Source organism: Camelus dromedarius, chromosome 1, assembly GCF_036321535.1.
Source record: "Camelus dromedarius isolate mCamDro1 chromosome 1, mCamDro1.pat, whole genome shotgun sequence".
NCBI classification, from domain to species: Eukaryota; Metazoa; Chordata; class Mammalia; order Artiodactyla; family Camelidae; genus Camelus; species Camelus dromedarius.
The window spans coordinates 49,745,651-49,770,955 of record NC_087436.1 but is presented as its reverse complement, the minus strand read 5'-3'; the positions used below and the strand labels follow the sequence as shown (position 1 = coordinate 49,770,955).

At 38.3% G+C, this 25,305-nt stretch overlaps 1 protein-coding gene across 1 annotated transcript in view; it reads right to left on the bottom strand.

The window, feature by feature from the left end:
* Positions 1-17,326, bottom strand: part of CXXC4 (CXXC finger protein 4) — a 102,019-nt gene extending 84,693 nt beyond the window's left edge. Inside the window, exon 1 of the mRNA XM_064484460.1 lies at positions 16,957-17,326. The gene's annotated coding sequence lies outside the window, so the exon portion shown is untranslated. The remainder of the gene's footprint in view (positions 1-16,956) is intronic.
* Between the last annotated feature and the right edge of the window lie 7,979 nt (positions 17,327-25,305).

Genomic DNA, 25,305 nt, shown 5'->3' with positions numbered 1-25,305 from the left:
TGCAAATTCCGAGGCCCAACCCAGACCTGTGGAATCAGACCCTTGGGACTTATGTTCAGAAATTTGTGTTTCAATCAGCTTTCTAGGTGATTCTAAATGCACCTTCACCTTGAAGTCTGGAGAGCACCTGGCTAAGGTCTGTGTTGATTGTGAGATCCGTGTGAGGGCAAACCTCACATCTTTGCCACTGCAGCATGCTGGGACCTGGACTAGTTGAGAGAGTTTTATGAAGGAAATAAAGATAAGAGCTGTTCTTTGAAGGATTCGTGAAATATGCGTCAGTAGAAAGGAAAGAGGAGGCATTACAGGAGGGGCCGTTTACTGGGCATGTCACTCGTGATGGCTGTCCTGTTTATCTCCCCCTAGCTTTAACTGTTGCACCCCAAAGCCTTATTAAAATTACTTATTGGACTAAGGGCAGGTACTTGATACAAAAGTGGGATCGACAATCTTGTCAGTAACCCATGGACAGACTTTGCATGAAGCGCTCTGCCAGCAATTAATTAACACTGGTAACTAACTAAGCCAACTATTTGGATTCAGACTATGGACTATGTAGGGGGAACCGTCAGTGGGTAGCAAGAACTATTGAACTTATATACAGGGAAAGGCAGTACAACATGAGAAAAACATAAAGACAAGCTTTTCTTTAGATCTTTTATCCAGTATATTTTTTTTTGGCCAATTTTCACTTATGAGTATTCTTAAATTCCTTTTTTAGGTACCCTGAGTAAATATAATCTAAGATGAACCCTAATCCTTTATGTAACATAAGAAAAAGGCAAGGAGACTTGAGGAGCAAGGCATTTGGATGGTCAGCTGTGGAGCCCAATCTGAATGGGTGGAGGTCTTTTAGTCAGGAAGTAACAGGACACAGGGCTGGTAAGTCACTTCCCTAATCCCCTCCCTAAATTCCACTTCTCTTCTTGTGATTCTCACACAAACACACACCCACACCACCATGCACCAACAGCACCACGCCAGGAGCATTAAAACCTTATAGTGCCAACTTCTTTCTAGCAAATTGCTTATCCCTAATAGCAAAGGCACTTCTTCCCCTACAGAGGCCAACTTGTCCCAAGACGGTCAAACACTTGCTTCTCTTGCTCTTCAGATGCCGGGAAGTTGGTGTCTTTGACCACACAGAGCAGCCCTGCCCTAGATATCAGGCTGCTTTGAAAAGCCTGTCTCAGCTCCTTTTCTTTGCCACTTTCCTATTTTACTGTCTCCCTTCATGCCAGCACAAGGCACAGAGATAAAAACCATTCATGCCCAAGTATCTAAACATGGTAATAATGATATTCATAGTAAATATCACCTTTCTACAAGGTTGTTTAGAGGGTATAATGCGATTATGTGTGTGAATACAATTTGTAAATTGTTAAGTAGGTCTAGATTTTAATGGTCGTAATAAGATTACTTTTATTCATGGCTCCATTAGGTTTTAAAATTTTAAGTTGTGCTGGATTTGCATAGCTAGTAAAAGGGTTTGGACTTTACTTTCCAGTATCCTTAAAGATTTAAAGCAAGGTAGAGACAGGTTAGAAGCTGAGTGCTAGCAATAAGTTATCTAGTCGTGATGCAGGGACTGGAGAGAGAAAGTTCTGAGACTGGAGGGTTAATGTAGGGGCTTACTATCCTGTACACAGGTATTTGGCCAAAAGGCTGAGTAGTGGTCATGGAAATGGAAAGGGAGGAATAGACTGATGAGGCATTTAGGCTGTGAAAACCATTAGTTTTTGGTGACTGATTGGTAAAGTAGAAAAGAGTCAAAGATGCTATGTGGTAAACTGAATTACTCTGAATTTTACCTCATGTCTAAGCTAAACTTTAGGTTTCCTTTGTTGGTGGGTATCCTCCTACAGGATCTTTATAACGTTCTTTTATTATTTTCAATGCATACTTTTGGATCCTTGGACACTTTTATTACTGCATAGGCCTTGTTTTCTACAATTTAGATCTGAATCGCTTTTTCACGATGAGGTCTTGATACGGTGCTGAGATACAGGGTCTTATTTTGTCTTTGAGGTCTCATGGAAGGTGACCCCTTAGCCAGACTCTCTGTGAAGGAACTGGGAAAGGAAATAAAACTAGCTGATCTCATCCTCCATCCTCTGCTTTTCAGTTTTTCAGTTCTACTATATTCCCCTCCATCTCAGCCTGTTAAAATTAGTGGTTCAAACATACAGCATCATGGGCAGCTACAGAGCTAGCACTGCAGTCCAGGCCTCAGAAAAAACTTAACCAATGTTTTCAATGGAAAGAACGAATCATGTCTTGTAACCACTCTGTGTGTATGTGTGTGTGAGACACCACAGTTTTACTCAACATAAATATTTGGGCTCCTTTTTCTCAAATGGAAGCATACAGAATTTCTATAATTCTGAGTGACAGCAGTTATCAGTTTATCTTAAAATACACTATATTTTCTATAAATGTTCTCTCTTTTCTAAAGTTAGCAATTTAGCTTCATCCTGCTTTATTCCTTTCTTTAGGAAGGGATGGTGTTAAATGTCATCAAGTAAAATCAGGGGATTCATGCTGAGGTCCCCACATCGGTCAATTTACATTTTGTAAGAACACCCTAAGTGGATATCGACTTCTTCTCTTAAAAAGTTAGATGGATCCATTTCAGTTGTGCACGGCCAGCTTCATGCTGTAACGTGGCCAGATTGCCATAGCTTTAATGTGAGGCACAGGTTTCTGGTGATAATACACACCAACGCTTTTCCAGCATTGGCTGAGAACAGAGCTCTAAAGAATCTGACTTGAGTCACGAGTAATGAAACATAAATGTGTGACCCCCAAACAGATGGATGAATCCTGCTAATGTTTTAATGTATTCAATGCTTTCTCAACTTAGACATATTTCCAGATAACATGACTAACTTTCTATATAACCCTTTAGTTGTATGATAAAAGGAAAAATTGCCCCGGGGGTCAAAAATCAAAACATGCTATCACAAATAGCAACATTTGTTCTCCAAAATGTATAACTTGATTGCTTTCATATAGTTTAAAATGTCTCAAAATTAAATGTGCCTGATTTGTATAAAACTATTATCAATATTAGAGTTTTAGATATCATAAATTAAAACTAGAGACACAAGTGTATCTAATTAATACTTATGTTATGACAGTATATGTGGAAATGCTGAGGAGTCACAATTTTTAAGAAATGTGTTATCTTTATACACTATTGTTTTCTGATTATTTCAGGTGAGATCAACTAGCCATGATTTATATTATGTGGATCTGATTATTTGTGTTTCCATCAAGGTTCCAGCACTGAATTGGGATGACCATATAAAGGACAGGGTATAGGGAAATCACAAGCCAGAAGGTCATCCCTGAGAATGATATTACCTCCCTGGGGACCTGAGGAGAGGTAGCTCTTACAGGAACTTAGCAGGAACAGGCAGGTCAGGCAAGGAGCACTGCCAAGAGAGGATCTGTGACTTCTTCACTTAGGAAAGTTGCCAACCCATGGTGACCCTGAACAGAAGGAGCCAGAAGAATAAGTACCCTGATCTCAGTCTCCTCCCCATCCCTGATCTCCTGCCAGGGCTCCTTATTGGGAGAACACCACCAGAAGCCAGAGGGCTGGGGACCACACAAGGTAATCCATATAGGTTAACACTTAGGGCAGAGAGCAACATGGATAAAGGTGGATAGTGTATCTAGTTGGGCAAACAGATTTACTGCACAGTGCAGTGAAAGAAATAATGATAAATTGTACCTATTTCATGCCTCATTTTATTTTCTCAGCTTTATTGAGATATACTTGACATACAACATTGTGTAAGTTTAAGGTGTGCAATGTGATGATTTGATACATATATTGCAAAATGATTACTACAGTAGGATTTGTTAACACCTCCATCCCCTCACATAATTTCCATTTCTTTTTTGTTGTGAGACCGTTTAAAATCCACTCTGTTAGCAACTTTCATGTGTGTAACATAACATTGTTAACTAGTCACCATGCTATACATGAGATCCTCAGAACTTATTCTTACAATTGGAAGTTTGTCCAACATCTCTCCATTTCCCCCATGCCCTGCCCTTAGCAACCACCATTCTAGCCTCTGTTTCTGAGTTAACCTTTAAAAAATTCAACCTAAAAGTGAGATCATATGGTATTTTCTCTCTCTGACTTATTTCACTTAGCATAATGCCTTCAAGGTCCATTCACATGTCAGGGTTTCCTTTATTCTCGTAGCCAAACAATATTACATTGTATACACATACCTAATCTTTTTTAACTGTTCATCTGTTGACAGCCACTTAGGTTGTTTCCATACGTTGGATAGTGTAAATAATGCTGCAGTGAATACAAGAATACAGATATCTCTTCAAGACACTGACTTCATTTCATATGTCAAAGTATATATCCAAGTAGTAGGATTGCTGGGTCACATGGTAGTTCAACTTTTAATTTTTTGCGGACCTCCATAGTGTTTTCCATTATGGCTGTACCGACTTACCCTCCCACCAACAATGCACATGATCTCCCTTTCCCCTACAGCCTTGCCAACATTTGTTATCTCTTGTCTTTTTGATAATAACAGTTCTAACAGGTATGAGGTGATATGGATTTGCATTTCCCTGATGATTAATGATGTTAAGCATGTTTTCATGTGCCTATTGGACATTTGTATGTCATCTTTGGGAAAATGTCTGTTCAGTTCCTCTGCCTGTTTTTAAATCAGTTTTGTTTTTTTTTTTTTTTTTTTTTTTTTGCTATTGAGTTATATGAGTTCCTAACAGTTTGGATATTACCTGCTTATCACATATCTGATTTACAGATTTTTTTCTCCCATTCCATAGGTTGCCTTTTCATTGTGGTGATTGTTTCCTTCACTGTGAAGGAGCTTTTTAGTTTGATGTAGTCATGTTTGTTTATGCTTTTGTTGCCTGCACTTTTGATGTTATATACAACGTATTGTTGCCAGGACTAATGTCAAGGAGCATTTTCCCTTTCTTCTAGGAGTTTTATGGTTTCAGGTCTTATGTTTAAGTCTTTAATCTATTTCGAGTTAATTTTTTGTGAGTAATGTAAGATAGAGATCCAATTTCATTGGATCCAATCAATCTGCATATGATTATTGAGTTTTCGCAAAATCATTTATTGAAGAGACTATCCTCTCTCCATTGGGTATTCTTGGCTCTCTTGTCAAATATTAGTTGACTATATATGTGAGGGTTTATTTCTGGGCTCTTAATTCTGTTCCATTGGTCTATGCATCCATTTTTATGCTAGAACCATACTGTTTTGATTACTACAGATTTGTAGTAGTTTGAAACCAAGAAGTGTGAGGTCTCCAGGATTGTCCTTTCTCATGATTGCTTTGGTTATACAGGGTCTTTTGTGGTTCCATATAAATTTAGGGATTTTTATTTTTATCTGCGAAAAATGAATTTGATTTTGATAAGGATTGCTTTGAATCTATAGATGGCTTTGGGTAGAATGGATATTTTAACTATATTAAGTCTTCCAATCCATGAACAACACATATCTTTTCATGTATTTGTGTTTTCTTCAATTTCTTTAATCAAAATTTTAGTTTTCAGTGTACAGTCTTTTATCTTCTTGGCTAAATTTATTCTTAAATATTTTATTGTTTTTATGCTTTTGTGAATGAGATTTTCTTTATATCTTTTTCAGATAGTTCACTGTTTACAAAAATGCAACTGATTTCTTATGATGATTATTATCCTGTAATTAGTTATAACAGGTTTTTTTTTTTTACAGAGTCTTTAGGATTTTCTATCTATAAGGTCATATTGCCTGCAAACAGACAATTTTACTTCTTTTTGATTTGAATGCCTTTCATTTACTTTTCCTTGCCTGATTATTCTGGCTAGGATTTCCATTACGATGTTGAATAGCAGTGGTGAGAGTAGGGACCCTTGTCCTATTGCTGATTTTAGAAAAAAAGCTTTTAACCCTTCACTGTTGATGTTAGCTGTCAGTTTGTCATATATGGCCTTTTTTATGTTGAAGTATGTTCCTTTTATACCCAATTTGTTGAGTTTTCATCATGAAAAGATGTGCATTTTTTAAAAATACTAGCCAGAACAATCAGGCAAGAAAAAGAAATGAAAGGCACCCAAATCAAAAGGAAGAAGTAAAACTGTCTTTGCAGACAATATGATCTTTTATAATGTATATTCATTAACAAGTTACTGTAGCTATATAACAGTATGATAGGATTCTGGTTTTGACTGTATATTTACTTTTAGCATGTGATGTATATTTTCATATGTCTTCATGTTACTCATTAGCATCCTTTCATTTCAGCTTGAAAAAAATCCTTTCATTATTTCTTGTAAGGCATTTCTAGTAGTGACGAACTACCTCCACTTCTGTCTGGAAAGTCTTTATCTCTCCTTCATTTCTGAAGGACAAGTTTGCTAGATAGAGTGCTCTTGGTTGGTAGTTTTTCTTTTTCCTTCAGGACTTTGAATTTATCACTCCACTCTCTTTTCTCACACAGGAAAAAAATATCTTTCATCTCCATTCATTCAGAATGCTTTCTAGAAGACAGTGTCTTCTTAACCAGGGGATATTGTTGGTCCACTTCATTCTAGATCTCTGTAGCACAAAACACTGCAAACTAAGGTCATCTGAATATGAGAAAGGGTTTAACAAGGTTAGGATGAACAGGGCAGGAGTCAGAAACTAAAATGGGCAGTCTCACTGGCAAGCAGGTGGCTGCACTAGTAGACATACTCTCTCCTCCTTTGTGAGTGCCAATACAGCATGTATCAGTTACATTCTGCCACACTAATGCTGTTAAACAAGTCATTCCAAAACTCAGTGGCTTAAAACACAATAATCTGTTCTTTCTCAAAGAGCTGCAGGTAGGCTGGGGATCAACTAATCTAGATCGGACCCAACTAAATGGCTCTGCTTCAATCTGTATGTCTGGTTGGACTTGGTTCGCTTAGTTCATTCTGGCTGAAGAGGCTGCAAGGATGCTCTTTTCATGGAGATGGCAGATATACAAAGAGGTCTAGTACAGAAACAATAATGCCACTTCAGGTCTAGGCTCAGAGTAGGCACACTGGACAGTGCTTGCTCCACAAGAAATTGAACAGTGCAAGACACATGGCTAAGGTCAGAAACAAGGCATAGGAAAGAATTATCATGCTCCAGATAAGGTCATGGCAAGAACAGGGATGTGGAAAGGGATGAAAAATTGGAGATAAAGTTTCAGTCTACTACAATCTACCCTGCTCTGACCACAATTATTCATTTGCAAAACATCCCGCATATAAAAACAAATCAAAACAAAAAAACCAGAAACAAACAAAAATCTCACCCTCTTCCCAGAATCATTAGAAGTCTCATGCCACGTGACATAAGGCTCAACATCCAGGATCTTGCCATCAGCAGCAGTCCAGATGAGGCCTTTTTTGATCTGGAAACTTATCAACTAAAATGGCAAGTTACTTCCCCCAAACACAACAGACACTACTGGAAGAGTGAAAGAATAATTGCAATAAACACTCCTATTTGAAAGGGGAAGAGGGAAGAATGAAATGCAGGCTTATAGTAGGCATTGGACTATAAACATTTTGAAATCCCACTGGGAGAATGCTGCCAGGCACCCCTTTTTTGGAGATAGGGAGTGGTCTTAGATAAGATCCTAATTCTGCTTCCAGGGGATGGTTCCCCAATCACTCACTCTCCAGGTTTGCTGTTCTGCCTTCTTGAATGGCCTTTCTCCTCAGTTATCCTCTTTGGCCATTTCTGAAAAGAATTTTGTCTCAAGTGCCCTTTATGGAAACCGACCAACTCTCTCAGACTGTTCCCTGCTGTAGACAGTTGGGAGCCCAGAGATCTTCCAACATTTCCACCAGGTCCAGCTCTCTCAGTCCTGGATTTCAGTACTTTGCCAACCAAATCTCTTAAAAGTGTCGTGCACTTTCTCTATTTTTTTCAATATATTTCATGGGCCCCAAAACACAGACACAAGTTTCTTAAATGTCCACTTTTCCCCCTACTTGAAATCTTGGACCCATGAGGCTTCTGTGGGACTATGCCAGTAGATTTTCTTACTGTGACTATCTTCCTACGTAGCAAATGCTTTATTTTGTGATTAAAAAAAAAAATTGCTCCTGAGGTTCAAAAAAGGTATCTACCAACAATAAAATGTTACTCTTCTAGAAATATATAAACTGATTCTTCTGTATAATTTGAAATAAATAATTATGTTAAAAATTAAGCTTGCCAGATTTATATAAAATTGTCAGTGTTTTTACATGTTATTGATAAACAGCTGAAAAAAAACAACAAGCTCTTTTTCCAGAAAACCTTCCTAAAGATGCCCTTTTTTTAGAGCTGAAAGAGATCTACTAGGTACCAAATTAATACTTTCCAAAATCTTAACAAAAGTTCTGAAGGCCAAACTTTGATTTGTTCTATGTCCCAGGCAGTATGCTAATACTGATTTAATTTTGCTCCCACTCTGTACCTTAATCTGAAAATCTTTTACTGACTGGAAAACTGACGAGGAGGAATGGTTTAACTTTCAAAGCCCACAATTTCTGGATTTATAACATTCTGCTTACAAACTGGTAAATTCTTTTCCAATCTCTTTTAGAAATAGATAATATACAGCTCACCCTTTTTATAGTTTGCTTAGAAATCATCTTGCCCAAGTCTACAGTTTGGTGAGGTCCATTTTTATCATCCAAGTTGTATGAGGTGGAAATCTCAATGTTTTGCCTCTTTGCCACATGAGTCATTATTTTTCCAGGTATTTTTCAATTCCTTGCCATTTTCCCAGTCTTCACCCACCACTCAGTCTCAAATCCAATGGCTTGTACTTCATTTGTTTTACTTCCATCTGCACCCCACTTCCAGTACCAAGTTTGTATCAGTTAATTATTGCTACAGTGTTGTTGCTGAACAAACAACTTCAACTCAGAAGCTCAAAACAAGATAATCATTTATTCTCAGAGATGTGAGGTAAGGCATGGCCTGGTGGCTCCTGCATTGAGCTGTAGGTCCAGGTAATCCTGACCGTCATTCAGGTCTACTCCACGTGTGATCACCCCAGGGCTCTGGCTGAAGGAATAATAGCTACACAGGGAAGCTTTTCTCTGATGGTGGCAGAGGTCCGAAGAGAATGGTGGAAACACCTGAGGCCCCTACAGCCTACTCTTGGAACTGGCACTGTGTTATTCCTTCCCCTACCTGCCATTGACCAAGGAAGTCCCTTAGCTAAGCCTAAAATCCAGTAACAAAGAAATATATACCACTCTTGATGAGGCCATGGCAGAATACTCATGCAGGGAAGGATTGGGGTCAATAATTTAAAATACCACACTTCGAGAGTCCCAAATAGTCCTGTCTTCCACCAAGAATTTATAAGCAGGACCAGCACAAAGAATATCTGCTTCTTTATTGATAAATCCTTAATACTAGAATTATAATCAGCTGGTGCCTCATTATTCTATAACTTCTAGTTTGTCACTGGTAAAAATGTACATGTTGTTGTCAGTTCACTCTAAAAACACCTTATGTTACCTACCTGTTTCGGTGCTGGAAACTCTTATGTGAATGAACAAAATGCTAAGACTCATGATGAAGGTTATCATCTCCTTTCTTCTCATTGTCATAGTATTAGAACTGCCACTTGGTCCTCAAAATGCTCATCTTATCTGCTATCACTTAGAAGTTTGTACTAAGTCTCACATTATCCTTCATAAATGCCCACAAATTGTGAGAGGATGAAGCGCTCTATTCCTGTTGCTCTAGAAATTTCCACCAGCCTTGCTCCGAGAACCATTTAGGCCATTTACTGGGTTGACAATCTTAGTTGAACAGCCTATGGAACCAATTTTCTCTTTGTTCCTATTATTATTTGCTAATTTTTACTCTGCCATCTAACATCAAAATCCAGCAACTCACTAAGAACAATTCAAGGCATCCTAATTTGGAGCATCATTTAACGATGTACTCTAGTGTACTTATTCAGGGTACAATGATCTACATTTATCTATATTTTGGTCTATATGTTTATATTACCCAACAGTGTTGCAAAGGGTTTACCCAACTTGAAAATTTTGCCATTAACTAGTAGCTCTTTTCTAGTTTAATTCTGTCACTGTGTGTTTTGCTACATTATTCAAGTTACCTAATTCCTTGGCCTTGGAAGGGTAATTCATATAAGATTAAAATACTTAGAATAGATTTAACAAAAGATGTGTAAATCCTCTATACTTAAATATAAAAATGAATTGTTGTGTGAAAGTAAAGAAGATGGAAACAAATGGAGAAATATAACAAATTTATAGACTGAAAAAATCAATATTTTTAAGCTGTTAATTCTTCCCAAATGGATCAATCTATTTAGTATAATCCCAATAACCATTCTAGCAGGTTTTTGTGGAGAATGCCAAACTGATTCAGAGTGCGATGCTAAAATGTGTAGTAGTGTAGAGAGTTGGTTCAGCTCTCAGACCCTGCACGCAGACTCCTGGCTCTACCATTTTCTATTCCCATGTGTGACCTTTGACCAAATAAAGTTCCACAATTCACTGTGATATTTGCTCTGTCTGAAATTTGGTATGTCCCCTTACTTTGTAAATAACACTTATGATTTTCTATAAACTGATGTGTTGGTAGTTTTTCAAATGGGCCACCAACTATGTTCCAGGAACACAGAGACAATAATATCAAACTCAGCTGTCTCTGAACTTTTACTCTCTCATTTCTAAAGAGAATAGCAATAGTAACCTGTCTCATGGAATTTCTGTAAAGATTGAATGATACAATGCAAACTACTTGGCAAAGAAGTCCCTGGCACATAACAGAGATTCAATAAACCTGGACTATCTAAAGGGAAAGAAAGGATAAAAGGAAAAAGAAGGATAATAAATGTGAGTGAGAGTTGGACACAAATGATGCTTTTGTAACTCCCAGTATATCACACTACAATGATTAAACAAGACCAGTTTTGGGGCCTCAGATAGAGAAGTGAGCACAAATAATGCTTTTTTTTTTTTAAATAATGCTTTTGTAACTCACACTACATTGGCTATGGAATGATTAAACATGACCAGTTCCTGAGCCTCAGATATAAAAAAGGGTCATCTTTTCAAATACAAAAGAAAAAAACTATTTTGGGGAAAAGTAAGCCAGTTACCTATGGCATATCAGTTCAAGCAAGAAGGTCCACTATGAACGATAAGGAATAAAGGATTTATGATAGAACTTACTGAATTTTGGGAACTGGTGATGGCGTCTATGAAAAGCCGCTGTCTCTGTGTCTGGGGAGGTCTGAAGTCATGGAATGTAAACAGGCACATATTTAAGATAAAAAGCTGGGCATGAAATGGGTGAAAGCAAATGCAAATTGGAATGTGAAAGAGTAAACAGGAACCCACAAGACAAACTAGAAGTTGCCGGCGGCTCTCCCTCTCCGTGCCTCTAAACTTGACCACACAATGGCTGTATACAAAGCTGGCACACTCGACCTCACAGTTGTGTACACGTCTGGCCCAGGTCTCAGGGAAGCTGGGAGTATCCAGTGAGAGCCAGAGAAGCCGCAGACCCAGCTGCTGCAGGACATCAGCAACGTGTATCTGAAGATCAGCTACAATACAGCCTCTGGCGTCCTGCACACTAACCCTCCCAGCATAATTACTGCTGCTTCACGCCCATCTTTTAAATCTTGCATAAATTTTCTTACAGCCAGCCCTAACTTGGACCCACACAGAGAAGAGAATTCTGGGAAATGTATTTCCCAATAAGACCACTTCTCAACCTCTATGATAAATTATCATGTCTTATTTTTATCACTGACTATTAAATCCTGTGGTAAATATATAAGAATAAATGCTTTGTGTGTGTTTGAGATAGTAAGAACTATCATATATTGATAATTAAATGCATAAAAGAAAAATCAACTTCCACTGAATGTTCATTATGCATGAAATATTTCTCAGCACCTTTCACATTACCATAATAATCCTCACAACTGCATTGTAGAGTATTCTCTAATTTACGTTGATACTCATTTAAAAATTAGGCTCACAGGTGAAATAATTCCCAAAGGATCCAGAATATATGGCAAAACGTGATCTGAACATGGGTCTCTGATGTCAAAGTAGAGATGCCTTTTGTACTGGATTACAGCAAAAAAAAAAAAAAAAAAAAAAAAAAAAAAAAAGAAGAAGAAGAAGAAGAAGATCGTAGTTAAAACTATTAAGAAAAAATATCAAAAAAGTTCTAAGAGCTTGAACATGTTAGTGGCAGGTAGATGGAAACAGTGATGATTAGATGGCTTGGAAATAATTCATTAAAAAAAAGGGTACTACATCCAGAGACGAGAAAGCTGAAAGGCAGAATGGTCTTCACATATGTGAAGGATTCTTACTAATAGGTCTGCATGGTTGTCAAAAAGGTGATGATTCTGTGATTGACAGGAAGACAGCAACACATACAGGCAAAGGATATGAGTTCTCTTAGGGCAGGTAAAACATATAATTTACTACAAACAGACAGCTGTACAAGCCAGGCAAAAAGAGCGCCACATCCAGACAGAGAGGCAAGCCAGGCCTCCTGACCCTTCAAGTCCTTATGAAGCAGTCTTTCTACTTGGATACTACCTAATCGGAGTTAAGATTCTGTCACATCCTTCAAACAGACTTGGCTTATCATTCTCAAAGGTTTTGTAACTTCTGGCTATTTCTACCTGTTATTGAAACTCTGGCCATGTGCTTGACTCTTCACCAGGTTCAAGAAATTTGTAAAAACCTCAGCACAGATCTGAGTTGAATGTTTTCCGGGCATAGCACACCCCTTGCCTGCTCAGGCTTTAGGCCTGCGTGCGATCAATTCATTCGGCTAGTAGAGCTTTCATATCCAAAAATGACGGGGCGGAAAAGAGGAAATGATCTTAAACTCTGAAACTAGAAGTCTAATTTAAGTACAAAAATATGTTTTATGATAGTGGGACTTCAAGAGACTAGAATGAGGACTACAGAATTTCTATGACTTAAGGTTTTTGCTTTTTAACAGAATAGGTCATTTTCTCTCTGGTTTGCTATAATTGTGATTCTAGATAGTTCACCTTCCAAAATTTTATTCAATTTTACTCAATTGAATTTTATTTAATAATTCTTTTAGAAGATATCTGAGTGCCCACCACATACCAGGTACTGCCTAGACGTCAAAAAATGGAAGACTTGACTATGTAGGTTTCAAAAAGAGATTATAAAAATCCTTCCTGATACACACCAAATAAAGTTATCAGACTTCTACAGTTTGTTGTAATTTGATACTTCCTCTTCCTTTGTAAGTAACAGATCTGTTTTCCATAAGTCATTTTCATAAATATACATGTAGTATCTTTGTTATGATGGTTGAAAACTGCCTTTGTAGTCCATATAGATCAAGACTTGGCCACCACAATATTGAATTATTAGCAAATTATTCATAGAAAGAACATTTTCAACATTATGGAGACAATTCAGAAACTTATTTTTCTTAGTAAATATTTTAAACACCCTAATTAGCAATCAGCTACTAATAATTTTTGAATTTTCTGTTCAAACAAAAGGTAGCAGGCAGGTTTCATGAAATAATTATGAAGAGTTTGTGCCAACATAGAGACATTCATGAGCCACTTTATATGGTTTTTCACCTTCCAGAGTATCTGCGAATATTAAACCAAATGCCTACCATATTCCACATCCTTTACTGATGCCTGGTAACACTGCCTCCTTGTTTAAACAGCTTTCTGGGAACTTTTCTTGGTCTGTGATGAGGACCAACTAGATTTATATGTATCCTCTTCTCCTAGGATTCCTTTTCTCACTATTCATTGTAAATTTAATTTTTCTTTTTTGTTTTCTGGTGGGGGGAGATAATTAGGTTTATTTATTTATTTATTCTTGGGGGAGGTCCTGGGGATTGAACCCAGAACCTCATGCATGCTAAGCATGTGCCCTACTACTTGAGCTGTACCCTCCCTACCCCCTCATTCTAGTGGTTGGACATCTCCTGCTTTCAATTTTCTCTTTTTTACAGCCTCTGATTCTCATTTTAAGGTTGCAGCCACTTCACTATTTATCTGAAGACATTAATTATAATGTTTTTAATATTTTTTCTGCTCTCTGAATTGTTTAGTAATTCTTCAAAGTTCTTTTGCCTTTGGTTTATTTGTGCTCTCTCTCCCATGTTATGGGGCCTTTTTTCCCTCCATAAAATGGCCGTCCATTCATATTTCAGTTGCAGTGCTAAGAAGCTGCTTGGATACTCTGTGTCCATGGGCTGGTCTTATTTACTGTCTCTCATCAGGCTGAACCGTTTTACCAGGGAATCTGGAACACTCAATACCTCTAGGATTTCTTCTACCAAAAGGAATGCTTTACTTTCCCATCTGGGATTTATAGCCTGGCTGCCACTGTTCTTAGATTCAAGTAGGGAAGTTCTCTCACTTTTCAGAATGTAGATTTTTACATAATCTCACTTTTTTCAGCATAAGACTCTCCACCTTCAGCTATGTCTTTTGGGACAGACTCATGAGAGATTAAACCTCTGATTTTCAACCAGTCTAAGGTATATCATGTGGCTTGGCTTCTAGGATGTAAAATGTGCTATAACTCTTGTAGCAGAAACACCCTGTCCACAGAGGAGCAAGGTATTTTTGAGCAGAATTACAATGGACTCAATCTATCTACTGGAGAAATAATGTCCTTAAATAGCTCTATGTGGCCAATTATAAGTTCTCACAGAACAGCATTATAGAATGTTGCTAAATTAATATAAAATAATATCAGCAAATTCTCTAACTACACAATGCAATGGACATCAAGTCACAAAAGTACCATACTCCTTAAAAATTATCCTCAATCCCTCATAATGCCTCCTCTGTCTGTTTCCATGGTCTCCGGGGTCCTACATCATCCGCGTTCTCAGTTCCCGCAGCTCCACTGGTTTCAGGGCTTCATACTGGCTCTTTCCCCCTGGGTGCTTTGGTGTCCCTCTTAGATATTGCTTTCTCTTAATCCCCAGGCAATATCAACTCTCTCTCTCTCATTACTTCCATTTTAATGAGGAGATATTTCTTCCCCCTCTGTCAGTATTGTATTTATTAATATGCTTTAAAAAGAAAAATCTAATAGCACTCCTAGAAACAGAGGCCAAAAATCCCTCTCAATTTCAAGATAGGACAACATTGAAACTAGACCCACTACAGCTTCCTTTCCTGGTGAGTTTAGGTATGTCTTATGATCATTTAAAATTCTCATTCCTTGGAATTCTTCAGAATTCTTCAAGAGAGGGGTGGGCCAAACTTTACCCCGTTCCTCCTCCTGAAATCTCAATTCTAGAGTTGGACTCCTGATCTAGTTGAAGATCCAGAGTATGTGAGGGAGGTGACTGCCAACATATACCATGGCTTCTGGTATTCTTTCAGTCCATTGAAAGTGCCCTCTTAAGAAAGACCCTGAGTTGAAATCCTGCATATAGGCACAATTCATAAATGCATCAAAGGGGGCTGATTGGGAAGGAAAACAAGAAGCTGTCTCTCTCTTCTCTCTATCTCTCTCTCTCTTTCTCTCTCTCTCTCTCTCTCTCTCTCTCTCTCTCTCACACACACACACACACACACACACTCATACCCCTCTGCCTTTGGCAGTTAAAAATTATGACCAAACGCTGCTTAGTAGCTCCCAGTTGCTATGAGGTTATAAAGGAAGACAGCTGATCTCTAAGGTAACAAGTGTCCAAGTCAAATAAAGCCATACAGATTAAAGTCAACACTTTAAAATTAAAACGAAATGGTATCCTGGACTGGCTGTGAGGTGCAGGTGTTCCATACTCTCTATGACCAACAGCCTTAACCAAACAGGTTGTAATTACAGCATCTTAGTTCAAAACTTCCAGCCAAACTCTAGCTTTGTTCTCCTGATAAAGCTTTACCTGGAATGGTAACTGTTTGAAATACAAGAGAAATTTAGACAGACAGAAAAGACAAGGAGTCCTTGAGAAAGAGACTCTGTTTGTACCTGGATTAGTGGGTAAAAGCCAGAAGTCAGGGTCATGCCTTTTCCTAATGTGTCTTTAAACAGAACTAAGGCCCTGATGATAAAGGTTGCATAGACAATAGGGTCTGGGGTGGCTTCCTTCCAGCAACATATTTCTTGCTACGCAGGATACAAATATAAATAACTTACTATCCCTCACACTTATGTCCTTCTTTCCCTTCCCTCTCATTCATTTTTTCTGTATTTTCAATCTGCCCCCCCAACCCTAATGCCCCATTTCCCATGGCAGAAACACAAGTGCATAGTGAGAAAAGCCCAGAATCTAAAATCAGAAGACTCAAGAGTCCTCAGCTCCATCACTTGATAGCTGTGAAAATCAGAAAAATCTTTGAATCCTTGTGAACTTAATTCCTACTTTGTGAAATGGGAATAATCACCATACTATTTTAAGATCTGAGTTGAGGATCAGATATCATCTTCGTTAAAGCATCTTGCAGTAAATAAGTGCTCCTTATTAATATTCCTTAAAGAGTTTGAAGGAAACAAGGATTCATAGGCATATGAATAGCAAAGGTGCCATGCTGACCTCATAAATGTCTATGTTTAAGTTCCATTTTTAAATTCTGATTTTTAGGTTGGATTCTTTTCTTCTAATTTGTGTGGAATTCTGACATCAGGCCCAGTAATACTGAATACTAACCACATTTTGTTGGTGATACTATGATAGCAAATAGCATGAAGATGCATTTTAATGACCAATTCTCTCCTTTAGTTCATTAAAAAGGATATGAATTTTAACAGCCAACACTTCTTGGAATGCTTACTATGTTCCAGGCAGTGTTCTAAGTGAACACGTGTGTTATCTCATTAAATCGTTGTAACAGTCCTATGAGGAATTGTCCCCACTTTACAGATGAAGAAAGGAAAGAGCAGAAGAGCATTTACCTGAGGGAGAAGCAACGGTGCCACAGTTGGAACAGAGCCATCAGCCCCCGAGCCTGGGTTCATAACGAGTGGACTGGAAGACCTCTCCACATGACTACTGTATACTGAGAGGACTGTTAATCAGTCAAAGTCAGAACGAAAGGAAGCAAAAAGATCCCCTAGTCTACCCTTCCCTCAGATGGAGAGAGTCGGCCTACAACATCCCTGAAAGATCACCACCCCGCCTCTGTCGAGCTGACACATCTCAAATTCAGCTGCTGCTGTTTGGTCAGCCTGAGCCAGCTCTGGGTGGTGGCAAATCCAGGTGTAAGAGGTTTCCTGGCAACTAGAACCGTAACCTTGGCCGAACAGCCCCAGCCCTCGATTTTTCTTTCCCTCAATTCACCCGTACGTGTCTTTCCTTTCTTTGTCAAATATCTTCTGGCTTTCCAAAAGAAAAAAGAAGAATTAAAGCTTGTTTCATGAGGCCAGAAATGAGTTATTTTCAGGGTTTGATACCCCATTATTGCTATTTTTTTTAATACAATGTTATCTTTTTAATTTCCACCCCTCCATTTCTTAACAGACAGAGGTTACACGTTTTTAAAAAGTCAAAATCATATTCCTTCCTGTTATTTTGGAAAACGTGGGCATTCACTTGAAGAAAAGCATTCTTTGTGACACTCAGGTCAAGGGTCCCCGTTCGAAGGCCTGCTTCAGCTGGGGGCCCTGCTCGCACCTCACTGGGCTGCCCCACCGCGGTGGCAAGGGAGTCAAGCGTCAAGGACAAAAGAGGCACCTTCGTCCTGATGCTGTGTTTCTCACAGGTGAAACGGGAAATCAAATCCCTGCCTCTCCCGGCAGCACTGTCCTCTCTGAACAGGACATTAACTTCCACAAAGGAGCCTGGTGGTAAACGGGGTGATTAGCTAGATAGGCCTGAACAGCTGGGCTCCGGAGCCGGCAGCGCGCGGGGGAGGGGCAGGACCAGCACCCGGGCCTGTGGTTCCATCTAAGCGGCAGCGGCGGCGGCGGCGGCGGCGGCGGCGGCAGCAGATGAAAAGCTTCCAGAGGTGGGGGCAGGGGAGAGCCCAGATTGTAAACATCTCTTGCCTGTTGCCTAGAAGCAGTGGCAGCAAACAATCCAAAGACTGCTCCTAGATTTTCAAAATTTCCTTTCTACGCAGGGCTCTGTTTCTTTTTAAAATATGCGGCCATTTTATAAGGTCATCAGCCCACCTGCGACGTGTGCGTATATTTTCATAATTTCCCAGCCACCTCGTTCTAACTGCTTACCTAAAGTGGTCAATTATGGTTGAGCAAAACCTTGTTAATGTAAGTACATTAAATCTGCGGCTTTTATAAACCTTTTAATGACTGTTCTATATTAGGCACTCGTATTTTTAAGAACCAACAGAAATTTAAAAATATACTTTGTTTATAGGGCAAATTTGATTATTCCTGATTGATGATTTTCTGAAACAAGGTGTGAGGAAGGGCGGGGGTTATGTATTATAAATTGGTTGAAAATGTGGTAACAGTAATGTTATAGGCTGTCTTGCAGAAATGAACTATGAAATATCACACGCACACTCATACACTCACACACGTGCACAGAGCAAGAAAAGGGCAGGGCAGTAATAGTGGAAGATTTTAATTACCTACGCATAGGACAGGATTACATCAAGTGGAGGAAGTAGGGTTGGATCTGGTGCAAAGCTGCTTTCTAATTTAATGTGTACATCAACCTGAAAAGGAAGGAAAGAATGCCAGGCTTCCAATTAAATAATATTTAGGACTCAAAGGAAAGAGAGAATATGGAAAGCAGTGATTAAATCTCATTAAGCATATGATTTAATCCCAAATAGAAGCTAGAGGTGTTTAGAGACATGGAAATTTAGGAAGACCGAAAATAAAATACAGCATATAATCATTAATTCAGAAAGAGACAGGCCACTGAATTAAGGTTAGGGTAAATAACAGGGAAGTTGTTTTTAAAAACACAGCATCACCCAGAATGCCAGTCCCACTAATAAGTGGTAAATTTGTTTTAGCATTTTACAAGATCAAAGTGGAAAAGTAATGTTTCTAGAATGATGCAGCAAAGAAAAGGCTCCCCTACCCTTTTCCAAGATCCAGAAATTTTAAAGAAATTGAAAATCAAATCCTGTACCCTTGGAAGGGAACGCTGAAAGGGCCCAGGGGAGAAAATGTGACCAAAAATTTTACCAAATCAGAGGATAAACTTCTTTGATGACATTAAAAGCACTCAACCCAGCAAGGCATCCTTAGGGCCATTAAGGGGGTGAGTGGGCAGTTGGCAACAGAGGAGGCTGCCTTTGCTGAGAGCCTCAATGAATTCTCTGCCTGTGTATTTACCAGAGAAGCTGAAGGTCACGTCCCGGAAATCGGGATACATTTTCTTGAGGGGAAAAGTAAAATGTTAAAAGGATTTTATGATCACATAAGAGCAGAGAGTTGGGCAATTAGAACTATTAAAAGTTGACAGGTCACAAGACCCAGATTAAATATGTCATGGAAATCTGAGAGAAGCGCAGAGGAAACAGGAAATGCCTTCCGCAGCATTTCTTAATAGCTCGCTTGGAAGGAGACTGAAGAATCCAGCCCGGAGCTTTTCTAGGACTAGGTGTTTAAAGGAAATCCTTGGAATCTTTAGAAATCCAGCCACCCATAACCTGAGTCATGGTGACAACGCAGATAATGCCCACCCTTATTTTGCAGTTTTTAGAAATACATGATCTGGCGAAGAGTTCACATTAGCTGTATAAATCACAAATAGTTGGCATTTTCATAGAAATAGCACTATTCCACACAAGTGAAAATGGAAGCCACTTAACTGCATTTAAATTTCTTGAGTTATTTCTCATAGAGAGTTGCATCTCTAATCTGTTTGCATTAAATGAAGCAGTACAGGTGTTAGTCCAAACTATCCCTAGACTCAAGGGAATGTGCGTATGTATAATGGAAAGGAAAGCTCCTGGAAATTACTGTCCATTGCTACTTTCATCAGCACCATCACCATCAAGGCATGGTTATAAATACATACTTGTGTATGACACTAAAGCCAGGGAGTGGTTTGAGGGGGGCGTCATTCCTTTTCTGTCTCTGAGTTTGGATTTCACAGTGATTCATCTCATGCCTTTTGTTATTGTCTTCTCAACTATCATGGCACAGTATGATCTTTAAAAACAAAAAATAAAAATACTCCACTTTTTGAGGATGTGCTTAGAGTTGAGAACTGCTCCACCCATCAGCCTCCTGCTGCGTTTCCAAGAACCAATAAAAAGAATGTAAATAGAAATGGTCTCACAGACATAAAAAATAAACTTATGGTTACTAAAGGGGGAAGTGGGGAGAGATAAATTAGGAATTGGGGATTAACAGATACACACTACTATATATAAAATAGATAAACAACAAAGACCTACTGTGTAACACAGGGAACTATAATTACCATCTTGTAGTAGCCTATAATGGGAAAGAATCTGAAGAAGGATATGTAAATATATACACACACATATATATAACTGAATCACTTTGCTGTACACCTGACATACTGTAAATCAATTATATTTCAACAATAAAAAATAATGTAAATAGTCACAGAATTGTGAAGTTAAAGTCAAAAGGGTAAGTGGCATTACTTAATGTTCATTAATCACTTAAAAACTGCATTTTCTTTTCCTTCTGCCCTTCCTCCTCTCCCCCTCCCTTCCTCTCCATCTTCCTTCCTCTCTGCCTGCCCTCCTTCCTTGCTGCCCACTTCAAATATTTATTGAATCCGCTGGACCAGACTGTGAGATTTAACGGTAACAACATGCAAACATGTATGACTGTCCTCAAATAATTCTCAGAGTAATGGTGATAGTGACAGTGTGAGAGTCAGTGAAAGAGTACAAAACCCAGGGGGTCCAGAATGATGTAAGGGAGTAGGTAACCCAGCCAGGGCTAGTCAAGGGGACGGTGGGCCATAGAAGGAAACAAGAGGAGTTAACCAAGTGAAGGGAAGTGAGAAGGTATTTCATAAACACAAAGAGTGTATTTTCAAAGGTTTAGACAAGAAACAAAACTGTGAACTCCAAAAGATGTGACCAGATCATTCTCTCATTTTGTATTTTTACATTTCTTTTCTACCAAACCCTACCACACTAACTGCATTTATTATGGAATTGAATTTCTTATATTTTCTTAAGAAGAAAAGAGCACAAACAGAAAACAACAAAGTGTGTGGAGAACTGACTGAGTTAGAAAAAGGATATAATAAGTGTTCACAAATTTCAGAAATAATGCACTTTTGTTTACCTTTTTCATTAATGACTGGGAGAGGTACACTTCAAAAGTGAAATTTTGGTGGCTTACCCCAAAAATGAGGATGGTGAAGAAAGGTGGTGACACTGACGTGACTGAGCACACAGGCTCCGTGGACCTAAAAGGAGCAGGAGTAGCTGATGCAAGGAAGAGGGAAAGCCGCACAGCGCGGGCTGGCTGTACTCACACGGAGAACAGAGAACACAGTGCGAACACGGACCAGAAGGACACAGTGAAGCCATGGTCAATGTGAAAATAATACTTCCTAACTTTTCTTACCAAGCCATCCTATTAGAGACTAGTGAAGTCATCCTTGCAGAAGTACTGAAAAAAGCCACTCCTGAAAATCACTCCCCAAAATAGCTCTCCTAGCTCTAGAGCTGTGTGATACACACCCAGCGTTCCTCGCCCTACCGCAGAGCCCCAGCCAGGAAGCCTGCTTTGCAGGAATCACATCAACTTTCTCCTTTAATGACCGTCTCCCCTGGAATCCACAGTCACTGTGCTACTTACATCCCTCAGTCCTGGGGAACATTAGCAAGCAGCACTCTCAGAAAAGGGGAAGTTTTTAGTATCCTCAAATCTCCTCTTTTTTCCATCTTCCACATTTGGCTTAATATTTCTCTAGTTTCCCTGATAGAACTCTGTGCTTTGGAGAAATACGTCCATAATCATTTATCTGTAGTGCATGATGTGCCCACTTTATCTGGCTTATTCCTGCGAAGTCACCACTAATTACAGAAGACAAATCTTTATTCCTAAATGAGAGAATTTTAAAAGCAAACTAAGCCAATGATGACATTCGCCTGGAAGGAAGTAGGGATAGGAAGGGGGGTGCTATGGGACTTATCAGAGGGCCTGCAAATATGACATTAAAAATAATACACATCCAGTACCTCACTGGCCATCATGCTGGACTAGGGTGCAGGACACATTGGCCAATATTTCTATTTTAGTTGCTGGATCACAGGGTAGCCATAATTGTAAATCAAAATACATGAAAACAACTTATTTCATCTCCTTGACTCAGAAAGTAGGCTCTCTGCTGAAAAGAAAAAAAAATTTTTTTCACATGCCAGCGATGTTATTTCCCTGCTTATCTGTCTGATTTCAAGGCCATAAGTGGGTTATACCATCTAATACCAGAATTTTAAAAAATTATATGTATCAAATGATTAATTGCTTGATGATTTGCAAATAAAAATAGGGTTTATGTGTCATTTTACTTCTCAAGGAGGTAGTGGAGGAGTAAAAAAAAAAAAATTGATCAATACATATAGATGATTAAGAACACTGAGCTGATTTCAGCAAATTGAAGCCCAGGGCCAAGAACTGTCTTTGACTTGCTTTCTGACCTCTGGCAAATCAATTAAAATTCATCTCTACTCACTTGCCACACCTTTAAAAGCAGAAATAAAAAGAATCTCTCCTTACCTACCCAAACAATTGCTGAAATGTAAGAGATGAACCTCAAAAATAACTTTGCAGTAAATACCATGTGACAAGTATTAGTTTAAAGCAGTGACACATATGATAGAGAAGAGTCCTAGAGGTCAGTGTGAAACAAATACAAACGTCTGGAAACAATACTTGGGTAAATTAAAAAAGAGTCTCTTGGAAGGGGAAACATAAAGTCAAACTACTAGAGTGAAAATAGTTGAGACATTGACACATATTTAGGCATGGTTTCGGAAGGAAAAGTTTCCATTAGGAGGGAAAACTTTTCACCTATTTTCAACATCTCTTTCACACCTCTCCCTTGTTTGCAGCCCTGGCTATCCCTGCCACTGGTAAGGCAAGATCTAGAGTGACGTTTTAGTATTTGTATGTGGTTTCTTCAAAATACGGTTTTCCATCAAGCAGCACAAGCTTGGGTCATTCTAATCTCTCTTCCAAATTTTATTTATACTTTCTTTCTATAGATATTAGACACACTTTACTCTGATTTTATCAAGCAACAATAACTTATTTTCAGACACTGAATGATATGTGCACATTAAACAAAAGAAATGATGCATTCAAAGCCTAAATGCAATTAAAGATGCTTTATAAATATTTTTAAAACACTTTTATAAATTCTCTATAATTTTAAGAATCTGGGTAAATATACATAGTCCATTTCAACTTATAGCCCCAAATGTCAATTGTGTTTATGAAAATTCCTACACAATTCAGATATTTCTCAGAATTCAAAGAATGATATTAGAAAAATATACAACCATATTCTAAAAAATAGCCAGGAATAGTCTGGGAGAGGTGGAAAAAAAGGCCAGAGTTGAGGTTAAGTCTATTCATGTAACAAAAGTTGATTTTAAAGTCCGCTGATACCCAATCCCACATACACACACACACACACACACACACATCAATTGAGTTGTGAGCCATGCTTATTTACACCTCATTCTAATTGTATGTGATGCGGTTGTAAGAACAGCTTAGAAATTAAAAAAGCATATGTTGCTAATGTAGTATAGTTAAATAAGTATAGGACATACTGAGTCAACTGTGCTTATTTTTTTGAAGGATAGTTGTTTACAATGTGTCAATTTCTGGTGTACAGCATAATGTTTCAGTCATATATATACATACATATATTTCTTTTCAAATTCTTTTTCATTATAGGCCATCACAAAGTACTGAACATAGTTCCCTGTGCTATATATACAGTAGGACCTTGTTGTTTATCTATTTTATATATAGTAGTTAGTATCTGCAAATATCAAGCTCCCAGTTTATCCCTCCATGCCCCACCCTTTCCCCACCTGGTAACCGCAATTTTGTTTCCTATATCTGTGAGTGTGTTTCTGTTTTGTAAATAAGTGCATTTGTCTCATGTTTTTAGATTCTGCATCTAAGTGATATCATATGGTATTTTTCTTTCTCTTCCTGTCTTACTTCACTTAGTATGATGATCTCCAGGTCCATCCATGTTGTTGCAAATAGCATTATTTTATTATTTGTTATGGCTGAGTATTATTCCATTGTATATATATACCACATCTTTATCCAATCATCTGTCAAAGGACATTTAGGTTGCTTCCACGTCTTGGATATTGTAAATAGTGCTGCTATGAACATTGGGGTGCATGTATCTTTTTAAATTAGAGTTTCCTCTAGATATGCACCCAGGATGAGATTGCTGGATCATATGGTAAGTCTATTTTTAGTTTTTTAAGAAATCTTCACACTGTTTTCCATAATGGCTATACCAAACTATATTCCCACCAACAGTGTAGGAGAATTTCCTTTTCTCCACACCCTCTTCAGCACTTATTGTTTGTGGATTTTTTTGTATGATGGCCATTCTGACTGGTGTGAGGTGATACCTCATTGTGGTTTTGATTTGCATTCCTATAATAGTTAGCAATATTGAGCATTTTTTCATGAGCCATTTGTATGTCTTCATTGGAGAAATGTTTGTTTAGGTTTTCTGCCCATTTTTTATTGGATTGCTTGTTTTTTTGTTATTAGCTGTTTGTATATTCTGGGAATTAAGCCTTTGTCAGTCTCATTGTTTGCAAATATTTTCTCCCATTCTGTAGGTTGTCTTTTCATTTTGTTTGTAGTTTCCTTTGCTGTGCAAAAGCTTTATAAGTTTAATTATGTCCCATTTGTTTATTTTTGCTTTTATTTCAGTTGCATTGGTAGACTGCCCTAGGAGAACATTGCTAAGATTTATGTCAAAGAATGCTTTGCCTGTGTTTTCTTCTAGGAGGCTTATAGTGTCTTGGCTTATATTTAAATCTTTAAGCCATTTTGAGTTTATTTTTTTACGTTGTGTGAGAGAGTGTTCTAACTTCATTGATTTACATGCAGCTGTTCAGTTTTCCCAATACCACTTTCTGAAGAGGCGGTCTTTTCTCCATGGTTTATTCCTGCCTCCTTGAGTCAACTTTGTTTAGATATAATACCTACAAATTGTAAGGCTCCATGGGAGTGACTTTGTAAACACCAGATTCAAAAAGTTACATCAAATTTTCCAAACTATGTCACTCTGTCGTATTGTTAGATAATGTTTAAAGTCCTTAGAAATACACCACC